This window comes from Diceros bicornis, chromosome 35 (assembly GCF_020826845.1).
Source record: "Diceros bicornis minor isolate mBicDic1 chromosome 35, mDicBic1.mat.cur, whole genome shotgun sequence".
Lineage (NCBI taxonomy): Eukaryota > Metazoa > Chordata > Mammalia > Perissodactyla > Rhinocerotidae > Diceros > Diceros bicornis.
The window spans coordinates 32,282,637-32,294,968 of NC_080774.1; the positions used below are offsets into that span (position 1 = coordinate 32,282,637).

At 48.3% G+C, this 12,332-nt stretch overlaps 1 long non-coding RNA gene across 2 annotated transcripts; it reads left to right on the forward strand.

Annotated features, from left to right (window-relative positions):
- The first annotated feature begins 704 nt into the window (after positions 1–704).
- Positions 705–10,658, forward strand: LOC131398678 (uncharacterized). 2 transcript variants are annotated; one of them, XR_009216959.1, is made up of 3 exons: positions 705–1,024; positions 3,535–3,640; positions 10,588–10,658. It is a non-coding gene; the product is annotated as an uncharacterized LOC131398678 (long non-coding RNA). The 2 variants fall into 2 exon arrangements; XR_009216958.1 differs by lacking the exon at positions 10,588–10,658 and adding an exon at positions 8,835–9,207.
- The last annotated feature ends 1,674 nt before the right edge of the window (positions 10,659–12,332 follow it).

Genomic DNA, 12,332 nt, shown 5'->3' on the forward strand with positions numbered 1-12,332 from the left:
AGCCATGCTGTGGGGGCATCCCATATAAAGTGGAGGAACATGGGCACGGATGTTAGCCCAGGGCCAGTCTTCCTCAGCAAAAAGAGGAGGATTGGCAGATGTTAGCACAGGGCTGATCTCCTCACACACAAAAAAAAGAAGAGGGTGCTGTCACTGGTCGGGAGGAAGGAGCAGGCACAAATCTCTGCGGCTGTCTCTGCCCCGAGGGCCTCACACGCCGTCTGACGGCAGCGGTGGACGGGGAGCCCCGCGCACCCTGAGCCCATGCACTCACCGACCTCCCCTCTGCCGCCCGCTCACCTCCCACCAAGGGGCGCGCCCGACCCACACTAAGTTGCGGGCGCTCAAGCGTCCCGCCTCGCAGATCGGCAGCCGCCCCCTCGGAGGTGCGCAGTGACTGCGCACCAGTCGACCGACGCAGGCAGCCCCACGCGCCCCTCAGCGGCCAGAGCCCCGGCAGCCTCTCCTGCAGGCTGGGACACGCCGTTCCCGACGCCCTCGGCCACAGTCACAAGGCCCCAGGCGCGTGCCAGAGCGGGGGCTGCGCGTGCGCGCGGCGTGCGCGGCGCGTGCGTGGCGGCGTGTGCACGGGAGCCGGGGGGCGGACGGAGGTGGGTGGCGCATGCGCACCGGCGCCGCCGATGCTGGAGGCGCGGCCGGCTCAGGTTAGCGGTGCGGTCCTCCCGGCCCGGTGTTCCCGCAAAAGGGGGATCGTAAGCAGCAGCTTTGCCCGAAGGTCTCACTTCGGCTGCGGAAATCAGAGAATAGTTCCAGTCAGTCGAGTGTGGAAGGAACCGAACACTCGGCTCCGTGGCGGGGGCGCTGGAAATAGATGGACCTGAGTCCGCACAAGCGCGGGTGGCGGCGGTGCGGAACTGCCGGCGCCGGCTCCTGAGCCCCCCGTGGTTTCTTACTGCCCACCGTCGCCGGCATGCGGGGTTTTGTTTCACTGTTGGTGAATAAGACTTCTAGTCTGATGGTCTAGGTCCCAGCCATGCCCACTCCGTGGCTTCAGGCCAGGCACGTCATATTCCTGAGCTCTTTATTCCCATTGTTAAAAAGTGGAGGGTGCGCCGCTGTTCAACACTGCAGTTATTAAATGGAAGGAAATGGCGTGGCCGGTGACTGACTCACACACACGCTTGCAGTGGCTGCCACGGCCTGCGCCCGGCCTGGCTCACCTGCGGGTGGTCTCGTGACGGACAGGATAGCCCGCACCTTGCGGTGAACTGGGTACTGTTGAAAGTGCAGTAGAGGGCAGGGTGGAGGCCAGGCGTGAGTTCTGCTGGGAGGAGGGGGAATCAGCGCAGTTTCCACCCAGGAGAAGACATCTGAACTGGGCCTTGAAAGATGAGGTGGGAACGGGGTGCTCCTGGCAAAGGGGATGCCTGAAAGCCTGCACAGGCCATCGATGTGCCTGGAGAGTTCTGGGAGTGGCTGCCAGACCAGTGTTGGGTGTGTGGGGAGACAGACAATAGGTGGTTGGAGGGGGACAGGGGAAAGAGGGTGGAGGGCCTCAAATACCCCTGCAAGCCGTGAAAAGTTACAGAGGGTCTACAGAGGGTCTTTAGGCATGGAACGAACATCAGATGTGTGTTTCAGTAAAGTAACTCTGGCAGGAACCAGATAGCAATTGTAGTTGTACAAAGGGGATATTGGAGGAAGGAAGTTAATCTCATAGCCCCAGCAGTAATGAGGGCCTGAGCCTGGGAGTGCAGTGGGGATGAAGATGGAAGCAGGATTTCAGAGAGATTTTGGAGATAATAATCGACAGGCTTCATTGGCTACCCATCACAGCTGAGCCTAGGATGACTGCTGGGTCTGGAAAACCAGGGGGACTGAGTCACTAAGACATTTGAGTTTCTGTCAAGTGCAGACCTTGTGCCAGACACTCAGCATCCAAGATAAAAAAAAGACCTAGTCTGTGTCGTCAAGGTGTCTGTAATTGAATAGAGGAGATGGACACATACCTGGATGATTATATGTTTATCCACGTGGTGTACAGCATTACAGGTGTCCCTACCTGAGCCTGAGGTGGGGGTGGGGGCAGGAAGGGCTTCCTGGAGGAGAGATGCCTGAGCTTCAGGGAAACCGGAATTCCCAGGCAATGTGAGCATCCGAGCCACAGAAAGTGTGTGAGCAGGAAGGCCAAGCCGTTTGTGATGTGCTTAGAGCACTAGAAGCAGATGCTGGAGTGTAGGTGAACTAGTAGAGTTGTTACCAGCGCATTGGGTTCTTGTCGTCCCCAGGATAGAAATCAAGAGAGACAACAAATGGGAGTAGAAAGGTAAAAGTTTATTAGCTTGTGCACAAGGGAGCCGGCAGAAAGGAAAGGGGCAGGTGTCCGGCTCGTTAGGGAGCAGGATTGTGGGACTTTTATTAGGCAAAGGCTGGGGAGGGGTGCCTTGCAATGACATGTAGAGGTGGGGTTTTTCTTGCGCCTGTGCTCTTGTTTGCCATGCCACCACATGCGTTGCATATATTATTAACATGCTAGCTCTCCAGCCCTGGGTGTGATTTTTACTGTAGTAGTAGGGCTAGGGTCACCTTCAGGCAACTCTTGGGGCTAGGACACTTGCGTAAGCCCCGGGAAGTCCTGAAGCTGCGGAACGTCGATCTTGGTGGTCTCTATTTTATTCTCCTAGCTTGCGGATTGGTTAGGGGCCTTATCTTGTTAGGCTGGTTCCTGTCTCAGAGTTAGATGCTGGAGTGTGAAATGGGAGGTAGAGCTTTATTCTCAGCAAGGTGCGGAGCTATCACAAGGTCTTACTTGGAGCAGAGCTCATTCAGATTTGGCTTGGGAGGGCTTTCCCTGGGTGTGATGTGGAGAACAGTTGTAAAGGGGAGAAGCTTGTAGGGAAAGGTGTGGCAGGGAGTGCTGGTGAGTGAGAGTGGGGGCTGAACCTGGGCAGTGGTGGCAGGAGCAGGGCCAGCGTGGGGAGTGCGGGAAGATGACTGGTGTAGGGGCAGTGGTGGAGGAGGGGAGAGGCCGGGTGCATGGGGCCTTGGGGACATCCCAGTGGAGATACCTAATGACAGTTTACTAGCTAAGCAGACTGGCAGTTGACTTAACCTTGGTAAGCTTGTCTCCTTATGTGCAACATAGGGATGGCAGTACCTACCTCATAATGGTGGGGTGATTCACTCAATAGAATATTTAGTGAGCACCTTCCAGTGTTCTAGGTGCCTGGGATTCAGCTGGACTGCTGCAGTCTAAAATACGCAGGAAATACAGTTTAGGGTAAAAATAGAGGGCCCAATTAGAGGTGCAAATTTGGCTGTCATCCATAGCAAGTCTCCCAGGAAAGAGGCAGATGAGGACTGAGTGAATGAGAATTCCCCAGTCGCAGGGCAAGATAAAGGCTGCCTGGTGACAGAGTGCTAGCTGGCAGGGACTGAGCACTGGTGTGTGTCTGAACGGCCTTGGCAAGGCTATCTTTAAGACGATGGTTTGGGACTAGATGATCCCCAAGCTCTTCCTTGGTGTCCTAACTTCTGGTGATCACCTGTGTGCCTTCATTTTTGTGCAGAGAGGAGCTGATCTGTGAGTTTAGCCACATGGATGCAAGATACTAGGGGTCTCCTGGAGGAACCCAGGCCAATGGAGCTTTATCAGGAGCCTGCCTTCTCTAAACATGCAGTGAGTGTTTTCAGAGTATCATGTGTTTACTAGGTGCATAAGAATGGAACAGCAACTTTTATTATTTGTTATTGCCACTCTTCAGAGTAAGCTAATTGTTATCTCATTTTATAGTTGAGAAGATTGAGGCATGATGATATTAGGTGCCTTGCCAGAGGCTTCACAGTTATCTGCAGGACTTTTTTCTTTTCCTTGACTATCTGAGCTGTATCCCAGAAGTATTTCATAGCTCCAGTCAGATCAATGTAAATAACAAATTAATTTTTTTAAATGAAGTAACAATAATGATTTATCTGACTATAATTTTTAAATAACCTTGGAGTTTTTACTCATAATTTTTAACCAAATTTAAAATCTTCAAAGGCTAATAAAAGTAGTTAATATTTATCAGGTGCTTCATACACACAGTACTTCATATGTATTTTCTTATTTAATCTTCACAACATCCTTATGAGCTAGGTGTGATCATCCTCGCCATTTTTACTGACAGTAAGGTAGGAGTGAGGTGGAGTAAGGTTGTGGTGAGGTGATTAAGATTGGGGTGATGTGGAGTAAGATTGAGGTGAGGTAGAATAAGATTGGGGTGGGGTGGAGTAAGATTGCAGTGAGATGGAGTGGGGTGGAGTAAGTTTGAAGTAAGGTTGGAGTGAGGTAAAATAGTTTGGAGTGAAGTAGAGTAAGATTGGAGTGAGGTGGAGTAAAATTCAAGTGAGGTAGAGATAGGTTGGGATGTGGTGGAGTAAAGTTGGTGTGAGGTGGAGTAAGGTTGATGTGAGGTGGAGTAAGGTGAGAGTGAGGTGGATTAAGCTTGTGGTAAGGTGGAGTAAGGAAGGATGTGAGGTAGAATAAGGTTGGTGTGAGGTGGAGTAAGGTTGGAGTGAGGTAGGGTAAGGTTGGGGTGAGGTTGGGGTACAGTGGCGTAAGATTGGGGTGAAGTAGGGTAAGGTTGGGGTGAGGTGGGGTAAGGTTAGGGTGCAGTGGAGTAAGGTTGGGGTGAAGTGGAGTGAGGTTGGGGTAAGGTGGAGTGAGGTGGAGAAAGGTTGGAATGAGGTGGAGTAACGGGGTGAGGTGGAGTAAGGTTGGAGTGAGGTGGGGTAATGGAGTGAGGTGGAGTAAGGTTGGGATGAAGTGGAATGAGATTGGGGTAAGGTGGAGTGAGGTGGGGAAAGGTTGCAGTGAGGTGGAGAAAGGTTGGAGTAAGGTTGGGGTGAGGTAGAGTAAGGTTGGGGTGAGGTAGAGTAAGGTTGGGGTGAGGTAGAGTAAGGTTGGGTGAGGTGGAGTAAGATTGGAGTGAGGTGGAATAAAGTTGGAGTAAGGTGGAGTTAGATTGGAGTCGTGTTAGAGTAAGGTTGGGGTGTGGCGGAGTAAGGTTGAGGTGAGGTGGCATAACTAGTCCAAGGTCATTTGGTTAGTGAGAGGCAGAACCCGGTTTTGAACTCAGTATGTTAGGCAGAACCTCGGCTCCTGATCATTGGGCACTTCGCCCCTTGTTTGATTTGTCTTTGAGATCTTACTAGGAACAGGAGTAATTCAATATACAAAATTGTTAACTTTTAAGAGTTGACATCCTGTCTTTGCACACCTTCTCTTACCCTTCTTGTTCAAGCGAAGTAAAGGGTGCCTTTTCTCCTCGATTTAACTGAAATGGGAATTTGCTGGAGGACTTGAGGGCGCTCACAGATCATGCAGCTTTGGGTTTGCCTAAGCCCAGGCAGTAAGTAGCACTGGCTCTGCCCGCGGGAGGGAAAGGCGGTCACAGAGGTGGCATCCCAAGGTGGGCAGAAGTGCTGCTCGGTTCAGAGAATGGTGTTGGAGTGAACACTCCGAAGAGTGATTTGGCATGTGTGTAGAAGATAGCTTTTCTAAATTAAACTTTTTTCCTGAAAAACAAAGTACAGTGACATGACCACTTCTGTGTTTCTCAGATACTGGCTTAATCCGAGAAGGCTGAGGTCCCCCTGCCTTCCGTTCCCCTCTCTTACCGAGTGCCTGTCACTTGCCAGTCTTGGCTTTGGAGACTCTCGGGTGTAATGGCGTGGAGCTGGAGCAGGGGGCCTGGGGAGTCCCAGGCACCACTTGGAGGAGGGAGCTGAGGGACAGTCAAGGCTGGAGGTGGCTGGTTCAGCACGGGCCCAGAGGAGGGGCAGACTCCACCAACCTGGGTTTCCCCGCGGTGCAATGGCCTGCTCAGTACATCTGGCCGAGACAGTCGGTTGGAAGCGGCCATGTGGTCTGGATTGGTAAGTGGATAAGGCATTGGCACTAATAAATCTGTAAGTTTGTTAATGGGCTTTAAAAAAAAACTTTCATGTGCTTTTAAATATTGACTATATTATGTAAACCTATTTTCCTTCAGACAGTTGTGTGCCTTTGGCATACGGGATTTTGCCTGAGGTGATGGTGAAGATGTGTGCCCCGAGCCCATACTGCCTCCAAAGTGGTGGCTGCCAAAACCAACAGCTGTGAAATGACTTGTGACTGTGAGGATAAACATATTTGTCCCCTTGTGTTATACGATCAGCAAGTGCTGGCAGTTCCTATTTGTAACTGATTGACTCTCCTTACTGTATTTCTTAGTTTAGTAGTAGACACGGAAACCGTGGCATCGTTTGTTTTCTTTGGGATCTGAGTTCTGCATTGGGCCCCATTTTCAGGCAGGCCTTGGCTCCTCAGCCTCTGCAAGATTGGGCCTTCCTGTTTTTGTCATTCTCGGTTTACTTCATAGGCCTGCTTTGTGTAGGGGAGAAAAATACCCGTAAAGGAAGCTTCCCAGAGAGTGACCAGGTGCACAGTTCAGCCAAGTAGGTGACTCGATGGGACGTGTCTCTTTGTGTTTGTTCGTGTCGGGAAGGGTGTGACAGCACGCTGGGAGAGACTCGGCTCACAGCCAAATAACTTTACCACCTGAGGTCCGAGGCGGCCCTCCTGAGGGCTCCAGCCTCGGCTGCTTGAGGAACCCGGCGCGTGGGAAGCAGAGCCCTGCGTGGCGCTCGCAGTGGACAGAGTGATGACCACTCATTGTGTGTTTGCCTCAGGGTACCTGCACAGGGCTCCTCCTATATGTGCATTTATGTGCATAAAAGTATAGCCATGTAGGTACTGAAGTTTTTGTGAGTGAAACAAAAAAAAGAAGAAGAAAGTGTGAGGGGTAGGTCAATAAAATGGCAGCACACTGATAATTATTGAAACTGGGTGATGGCTGCATGGGAGTTCGTTATACTCTTCTCTCTGCTTTTGTGTATATTTGAAAATTCCAAAATACAAAGGTTTAAAGATATATAGAATATTTAAACATTTGTTTAAACGTTTGACCCATGCTCTACTCCCTGCACCTGGCTTTGCCGCAGATGCTGTGCTGGGCATCTGGGTGCCAACAATTTCCTACTTTCATGGCACTCAGAGCTGGGAGGACAGACATTAATCTAAGATCACACAAATACTGACTTTCAAACAGAGAGCAATTCTTTGAAGCACAGCAACAGGGTATTATGAAAACCTTGACCAGCGGAAACTGTTAGGGGCAGGGTCAGAATAAGCACGGAAGGAGTGAGGACTGAGCTGAAGTCTAAAGCGTGAGTAGGAATTAACTGGGCACCGTGGGGCAAGGGGAGAGGGAGAAGAGAGTTCCAGAAAGTGGGACTCACCTGTATAGCGCCTGGGATCTGAGGCGGGTCAGGGTGATGGAGCGTGGAGTGGGGGAAGGCGGCTGAGGGGTGGGCCAGGGCTGTTGCCAGGCCTTGTTAAGGAATTGCCTTGACCCTGGGAGTGATGGGAAGCCAGTGAAGAACTGAAGCAGGAAGTAACTGCAAATCGACTTCCTCTTCTCAGGCTGCCATTTTGGCCGCAAGGTGGAGGGTGAAGAGGGGGCAGGAGTTGACCTACAGGTGGGAGACTGAGGCTGTCTGTTGTGCAGGGGGAGGTGGGAGCAAAGGTGTGTCTGAGAGACATTTAAGACTTGGTGACAGTGTGGATATGGGTCAGGGAGAGGGAGGGTCAGTGTGAGGGTCGTGGGCTGTCATGTGCTGAGATGGGGCACCAGAAGGGAGGGCCCAGTGTGGAGGAGAAGTCCTGCTTTGATTTGGTGGAGTTGGAGGGAGGTGTTGCCAAGGTGACTGGTTGTGTAGACTTGGAGCTCAGAGCAAGGATCTGGATGGAGAAAGGAGCCGGAGGACTCCTCCCACACAGGCGATCATGAGATGCGGGGGAGCTGCCTGGGGAGAGGAACGGGCGGCAGGAAACTGGGACGGGGGGGGGTGGGGGGGGGGGTGGGTGTTGGCCGGCTCCCCTGTATGCTCCAGGCCAGCTTGGGTTTTTTCCTTTTTAAAGTTAAATAAGTTAGCTTAAGCATGCTTGTAAAAATGTTAAACCATAGCAAGTACATACAGATATGTCCCCTTTCAGAGCCTTTTCTGTACAGTTACACCTGTGTACATATGTGTATTTATACTTGGTTTTATATTTTACCTGAATGGGTCCATACCATCACCTCAGCAGCTTGTTTCCTTTGAAAAGTTTTTTTCTGTATTATAACATAATACAAAGTTGTAATGAAAGTCTCCTAAAATCCCATCCTCCAGATGGCATCGCTGCTAACAGTTTCTGACCTTTTCTTCTACACCTGTAGAGTCTCTTACTATCTGGGGCATTGTCCTTTGTTGAGCTGTTCCTCTGTTGAAGGACATTTAGGTTGTCTGTAGATTTCCTGCTGGTAAAGAAAGCGCTGCAGTGTGTCCTTGAGCACGTGTGTGCGTCTGCGAGTGTTTTGGGAGGCTGGATTCCTCCAGTGGAATCACGGGTCAGAGGAGCACACTTCGGAGTTTTAGCGGACATCGCCCAGTGGCTCCGAGAAGGCCTATTTCCCCACACTTCCAGCAGCACTGGATTTACCCCTCTTAAGTTTCTCCTAATCTGTTGGGTGAGAAAGCTTGTCTTATCGATGCTTTAATTTACATGACACTGATTACTTGCAGATTTAAGCATCTTTAAATGTTTATTGGCTATAGGTAATTAGCAGGAGAAAATTGTAACTTCTGCCCATTTTTCTTGAGGGTTGCTTTCCTTTGCCTTTATTGAGTTGTGACAGTTCTTTATATGATATGGATATTAATTATTAATAGCTTCTTCAATGCAAGGATGTCCCCAACTTTAGACTGAAAAGTTTCCCTTCGTCCATGTCACCCCGTACCCCTGTCAGTTGTCACCAGGCCCTGCTTGCTGTCCTTGAAGCGTCTTGACAACTACGTTCTTGGCCCCTTGAGATGGAGGACATGCTACGGAGCATCTCCTGCGGTGTTCCCGAGGGTAAAGTGACGTGCCCAGGGGCTGCCGCCAAGGGTGGAGCCCTGGCTTCTGCTTCTGTGACAGCTTTGGATGATGCTGGTGGGCGTTGGGCCCCGAAGGCCTCCCGGGTCAGACTTCACCTAGGATGTCACTGGTGAGCAGCTCGGGACACCTGTACAGTGCTGGCGTGAGCCTCGCCCGTGCTCACGCTGTCACTTCAGTTTCTCAGGTGACCAGTGGGGGGAAAGAGTGACTATCAACATATCACAAAGATGTTCGCTTTGAAAACGCAGACTGTAGTTCTTGAGAGTGCCCGGGATCTTCCAGTCCTCGGTGCTGTGGGACCCTGGGTGATTCATTCATGTCAGATGAAAGTGTGGTTGGGATGTGGTTAGGCCTGTGTGAAGGCAGGTCCTTGTCTCTTGGATATAAACCACAGTCTGTCCAGGGCCTGCAAGGCCTCAGCCCAGCCCAACCTGACCACACTGTGGCCTCATGGAGTCCCCAGCCCCCGTGGCCCACCGTTGCTTGGCTCTGCTTTCTACTCTGCCCACACTTTGTGCCCCTCCCCTCCCCTGTAGGACACCTGCTCCCCATTGTTCCTCAGTGACAGAAGAGGACCTGGTGCAGCCAAGTTTCCCAGTAAATGCATGATGAGTGAGCAAATGTATAGAGTTCATTTGTAAGACATTTTCTGGCTGAGTTCAGCTAGAGTAGGGTTGAGGCATTTCTACTGAGATAATCACACTTTTGTTTTTGTTTAGAGAACATTATTAACATTTGGATATTTAGAAAATACCAAGGAGAAAAAAGGAGAGAGGAAGGTTCTTTTTAAAAAACAACTTTATTATAGACAAATACAAATATATGCACAAATAGAATAGTATAGTGACCCCCCATGACCCATTACCCAGCCCCAACAGGTCCCAATTCATGGCCAGCTTGTTTCATCCAGCCCTCGTGCACCCATCCCTGGATTAATTAGAAACAACCCCCAGATATCATATCATGCCATCCGTAAGTATTTCAGTTTGTATCCAAAATGAGTCTTCTGGCAGGAAAGGCTGAGGGAGAGGTGAACTGCTGGACCGCGAGTCTAGTGGCCTCGGGCAGGGTGGTGCTCGGCGTGCTGTCAGTTACCCATCCCGAGTAGGTGTGCTTGCTGTTTGCATGACATCCGAGAGAGGCGAGCCTGGCTCTAGCCACTGCACAGGTGTCCCTGTGATCATTTCCTTCCTGTGCTGGTCAGGGACTCTGCCACCAGCTTGCAAACTCTGAGGTGTTTTCCCTTTTTCCATTTCCTGTCACTGTTTTGAAATAGAGAGGGAGAGAGGTACCTCAATCTGATAACCATTTGTTTACTATCAGAGTTGGTGCCACATATTGATAAGAAAGTGTGGTCAAAATCATGAATATCAGTAATTTGAGGAAAGCTAATGTTCCAGTAGGATAGGAAGAAACAGATTTTCGTTTTGCAGTTATGTACAAGTTGTTTTCTGCCACATTGCTAAATGTGGATTATTATGTGAATGATGGAGAAAAATGTAAATCTCATATTTCTATACATTTAATCACTTAAATGGAATGGCATTCTTGTTAAAAGTTATGGTGCTAAATGGAAGAAAGAGCGTGGCTTTGAATATGATTTATTAATTTTTTTCTTTCAGCTTCTGATGCTCAAAATAAAATATGTCTCAGCTGGCAAAACAAGTCATGATAAAATGTGTTTTAAAAAAACCAGAACAAAAAACAAAACAACCCAATTCAAAAATGGACAAAGGAGTCAAATAGACATTTCTCCAAAGAAGACATACAAATGGCCGATAAGCACATGTAAAAATGCTCAACATCACTAGTCATCAGGGAGATACGACAACCACAATGAGATATCACCTCACACCCCTTAGGATGGTTACTCTCAAAACGGAAAATAATAAATGTTGGTGAGGGTGTGAAGACATTGGAACCCTTGTGCATTCCTGGTGGGAACCACTGTGGAAATCCTTAAAAAGTTAAACATAGAATTGCCATATGACCCAGCAATTCCATTCCTAGGTATATATCCAAAAGAATTGAAAGCAGGGATTCAGATACTTGCACACAGATGTTCAGAGCAGCATTATTCATAATAGCCAAAAGGTGGAAACAGCCCAAGTGTCCATCAACAGATGAGTAGATAACAAAATGTGGTATGTACACACAATGGAATATTATTCAGCCATAAAAAGGACTGAAATTCTGATATATGCTACAACGTGGATGAACCTTGAAGATATTATGCTAAGTGAAAAAAGTCAGACACAAAAGGATGAATACTGTATGATTCCACTTATATGAAGTACCTAACATAGGCAAATTCATAGAGACAGAAGGTAGAACACAGGTTACCGGGGGCTAGTGGGGGGAGGGGGAAATGGAAAGTTATTGTTTTATGAGTATAGAGTTTCAGTTTTACAAGATGAAAAGAGTTATGGGGATGGATGATGGTGATGGCTGCACAGCAATGTGAATATTTTTAATATCACTGAATTGTATGCTTTAAAAAATAGTTAAAATGATAAATTTTATGTATATTTTACCAAAATAAAAATGCAAAAAAGTAAAGGAATGGAAAAATATCATGCAAATATGAATTATGAGAATGCTGGAGTGGCTATATATATTTTTTTTTTTCAAAAAATCTTTTTTTTTTCCTTCTCTGAGGAAGTTAGCCCTGAGCCAACATCTCTTGCCAATCTTCCTCGTTTTTTGCTTGAGGAGATTAGCCCTGAGCTAACATCTGTGCCAGTCTTCCTCTAGTTTATATGTGGGCTGCCGCCACAGCGTGGCTGACGAGTGGTGTAGGTCTGTGCCTGGCATCTGAACCCACAAACGTGGGCTGCTGAAGCAGAACACGCTGAACTTAACCACTATGCCACTGGGGATGGCCCCTTGCAGTGCTATATTAATATCTGACAAAGTAGATTTCATAACAAGGACTGTTTGAGGAATATTTCATGCTAATAAAGAGATCAATTCATCAAGAAGACATAATTATCCTAAATAAATATGCACCCAATACAGAGCTTCAAAATACATGAAGCAAAAACTGACACAACTAAAAGGATAAATAGAGAAATGCACACTTGTGCATAGAGATTCCAACACATTTCTCTCAGTAAATGATAGAACAATTGGGCAGAAAATCAGTTTGAGGATACAGAGTATGTTCTCTGACCACAACAAAAATTAACTTAGACATTAATAAAAGAAAGATACCTGGAAAAATCCCTAAGTATTTGTAAATTAACACATTTTCAAATAACACATAAGTTGAAGTCACAAAGTAAATTAGAAGATATTTTGAATTGAATGATGATGAAAAAAATAACAAAATTTTCAGGATGCAGCTAAGGGAATGTTTAGAGGGAAA